Source organism: Panthera uncia, assembly GCF_023721935.1.
Source record: "Panthera uncia isolate 11264 chromosome B2 unlocalized genomic scaffold, Puncia_PCG_1.0 HiC_scaffold_24, whole genome shotgun sequence".
Classification (NCBI taxonomy): domain Eukaryota; kingdom Metazoa; phylum Chordata; class Mammalia; order Carnivora; family Felidae; genus Panthera; species Panthera uncia.
This window is the reverse complement of record NW_026057580.1, coordinates 11,767,240-11,771,045: the sequence shown is the minus strand read 5'-3', so window position 1 is coordinate 11,771,045 and position 3,806 is coordinate 11,767,240.

The window sequence follows — 3,806 nt, the reverse complement described above, 5'->3', positions numbered from 1 at the left end:
ACCCCAAAGATGGGCCAGCACTTCATGTCATGAAATTTGTAGGTTTTTCCTGGGCTTAGGGCCATCCTCGGCCCAGCCTCCAGCGAAAAAGACTATGGTCCTGCACCCCAACTCTGTGGGCACTAGGAATTATGATGAGGCAACTCCCTTTAGTTTAGACAATAGCTACAGAAGAAAATCTTCAGTGTCCTCCTGTATAGTGTTGTATTCCCAGTGGGTTTCTCCAGAGTTCCAAAGAATTGTAGAGTCAATTGGTCTTGTTTCTCCATCAATGACTGTGTTGTGAGATAATGGAGCAGTTCTTGATAGTTGCTGGAGACTTTTGGAGCTTAGAGCAGCTTGGGGATTTTGGGTGGTGAGGACTTGGGATAGGGAAGGACATGCCAGAGCACTGGACACTGTGTAGAGTGCAAATCCAGTACTAGTCCAGGTTGGGCCCCCGGGCTCTTCATTTGGAAACAGGGGGGTCATTTTCCTGGATGACAGGAAGATGCCTCTTGAGTTAAGAATATACATTGGCAATGGACAAAGGGGAATGGCAGAAGCTGGAGATCCTTTGCACAGCCATGGAACCTGTTGGTCCTGAGTTTTACCCAAGGACCTTAAAGGGCCACTGCCTTCATGTCAGCCAAAGTGCTGATATTGTTTGTTGGTGTTCATGCCTGTGGCTCCAGTGCTAGCGCTGGGCACAATGGAACAAGCAGGCTCCTGGGTCAACAGTGCCCACTGAGATTTGCTGGAGGAATGGAACAAGACAAAAGTCAGGCAGAGGTCACTCTGGATTTCCCCTGCTTCAGATACAACAGGGATCTCCCATTACTAGAAATTAACTCCACAGAGTAAGACAATCAAAATCTAGATGGAAAAATCCACAGTCTTATTTCTTCATTCAGTAACTGCTCCAAGTACTCACCTTATGCTAGGGGATCTGCTGGGCCAAGTGCAAGACTTCCAATGACAAAGTGGTCCCTGTCTGCCAGGTCTTCACAGTCTGCTGGGGAGATGAACAAAGGTATTATGGACAAGACATGTGAAAAGAAAAGAGGGGGTAAGAACTGTAATAATGAAAAGAACAAGCGTACTGTCAGGACAGGCTGTGGAGTCACTGGAGGCTTGAAGACTGAGGTGAACGAGCTTGGAGAATGTGCCTAGTGCTGAAGGATGCATGTAGGGCTCAAAGATATTAACAGGAACCCAGGCTGAGAAGCACTAAGTACTAAAAAAGAGGAGATATTTAATTGGGTGATGTTATTACTTTTGCAGGACATAAACCAAGCCTGGGAGGTAGAGATACTATAATTATTTTCTAGTGGTTTGATCTGTAAAGTAGAGGTAGCAAAGAGTACATTGGGGAAGGGACTCCAGTAGTGGTCTTTGCAATTTGATCATTTTGCAGGGAGATCCAAGCGATGTTAATATGTCAATTTGCATACATTTCACTGTGGCTAATCCTTAGAGTGAAGAAGAAAAAGCCTAGCGTCCAAAGACTAACAAGCCAAGGTCTTTCCCATTTCCCTTTATTTGCAGAAATAAGAGGGCCAGAGAAGCCTCGATCTTTCCAAAAAATATTCTCCTTATTAGACTGTTCAAAGGATATGGTCTTATTTGAATAATTTGTTTCATGATGTCCTCTAAGACCCCTGTCCATATTAGTCCAATTACCCCAGTGAAGATTATGCCCAGTCTCTCCATAACAGGTTGTCCAAGAAATATTCCATGGGTGGTCTGAATAGTTGAGATTAGAACAAGCTATAACATTAAGAAGGTGAGATATGCTTTTTTTTTTTTTTTTTTTTTTTTTTTTGGTATATCAAAGATTTTGCCTGACACAAAGTTAACATTGGCCTTCTAGAGGTTTTGGTCTGTACTTGCAAACACCAGTTACTTTTAGTTGGAGACAAGCAGATAAGTTGCTAATTTTAGTAACACACATAGGAGGTGCTGGAGGAAGCCACCGTTGAGGTCTTGGCATATAAAGCCAATGCTCTTATTCCATTTGGAAGGGAGGGTTAAGATTGGCTCCTTCCATGAATTCTGTGTCATTATTGCTAATAGAACTATCCGGAGCTACAGTGTTAGGCTATCAAATAGAGGTGGGTTAAGGAGATGAGCCCAATATGAATGTTGAGTTTGGCCTGGACAAATGAGAGCAAGGAGAAGAATCTGTGTTATACATATTGAATTTTTGCTCCTGACAGAAATCAAGACCATCAGATGTGACTTAAGGGTATCTGCAATATAATTTTGTTTTAAGAGGATGCCGACCTGGTTAGACAGGCATTTAAGGTTTTCCCATGTTACATTATGGGCAAGGACTTGCATTTGTGTAGTGGCTTCAGGATGAGGAGTCCATGAAGAGGTTCCTTTCATGGTGAAAAGGTGGGGCAATGCAAACTCCCTCAGAGTCATTCTCTGGAAGACTTGCTTCTTGGAAGATATCCTGGGGGTCTCCACCATGCCATGGTAAGTCTTCACCGAGAGGGAATCCACAGAGGTCCAGAATCTGAAAGAACACAAGCATATCCTCGACCCCAGGTGAAGTTTAGTGGGCCCAGTCTGTGTGGGCCCCCCTTCAGGGATTTTGCATAACACCTGAGGGTAAGAGGGTTTATCTTATTTTGAACAATGTCACTGAGCCACAGTTGATGAGGATTAAGATTTGAAATGTTAAGAGTAATCCTAGCACAATCAAGAAGATGAAGTTCTGAAAAGGGCATGTTGTCTTGTTGTTTTACCCTTTTGTTAAAATTATACGTGTGGAATCTTACGAAACCCCTGGGCTTACACCAATGGGTTAACAAGGTATAAAGAAATACAAAGCCATAGAGTGCTCACACCTGAGTTTGGGTAAACTAGACTGGCCCACTAAGAATAAGGGGAGGCAAAGGCACCCCAACAGGGAGGTGCAATGGTTCCCCAGGATAGAGAAGGAATGCAAGGTACCTCAAAGTAGAAAGGGAGTGTAGAACTTTCAGAATAAAGAGGGATGGGCAAATCTCAAAATAGGAACGGGTGCAAAGGCCCCCAATACATAGGTATATGTGGTAAACAAGATTAAGTATGCACGGCAAAAATGCCCACCAATTTGGTATTATAGCAGAAAAACTGCTTTCACAGGAAGAAAGGGCCAAGTTAGGTAAACTGGTGAATTGGACTATGGACCACTGCGCTGCAGGCAAAGAAGCCCAGAGAGGAGATGGTTAACAAAAGAAAAGGTGACTTTTTAACCCAGAGGTTATTTCCCCTGTCTCATCCCCTAGGCTAGCTAACAGCGGTGCTGCCTCAATGTCTGCTGTAAACAACCTTCCTCCCGACTGCCTGGCACCCGGAATTTGTTTTGCATTAACCCATATATCTTCAAGACCCCCTATCCTCACGTCCACAAGTTAGTGTTCAGATTCATTGTCTGTGCACATCCATCGCCATATTTGTAAGCCTTCTGATCCTAATAAAAATGGGGCAGGGACCCTTATTTGGGGATCTTGTCTTTTCCCAGACATTAACCATCTCTCTCTTTAATCCTGCTCCTATTGGCCAAAATAAAACTTTAGATTTAGAGTCTATGACAGTTACATTTATTTATATTTAATAAATTAATTCTTTATTATAAATAAATAAAGCCAATAAATGAATATATAAATGTTTATTCATAAACAAAATAGAAGCTTATTTATGTATTCATTTATTGACTTTATTTATTACCTTTAACAAAAATGTATTTTTTTAATATTTTTTTACATATCTCTTACTTTTTAATATACAAAGCTACTTATTTCCATTAACCTTAATTATATTTAGCAGAATTT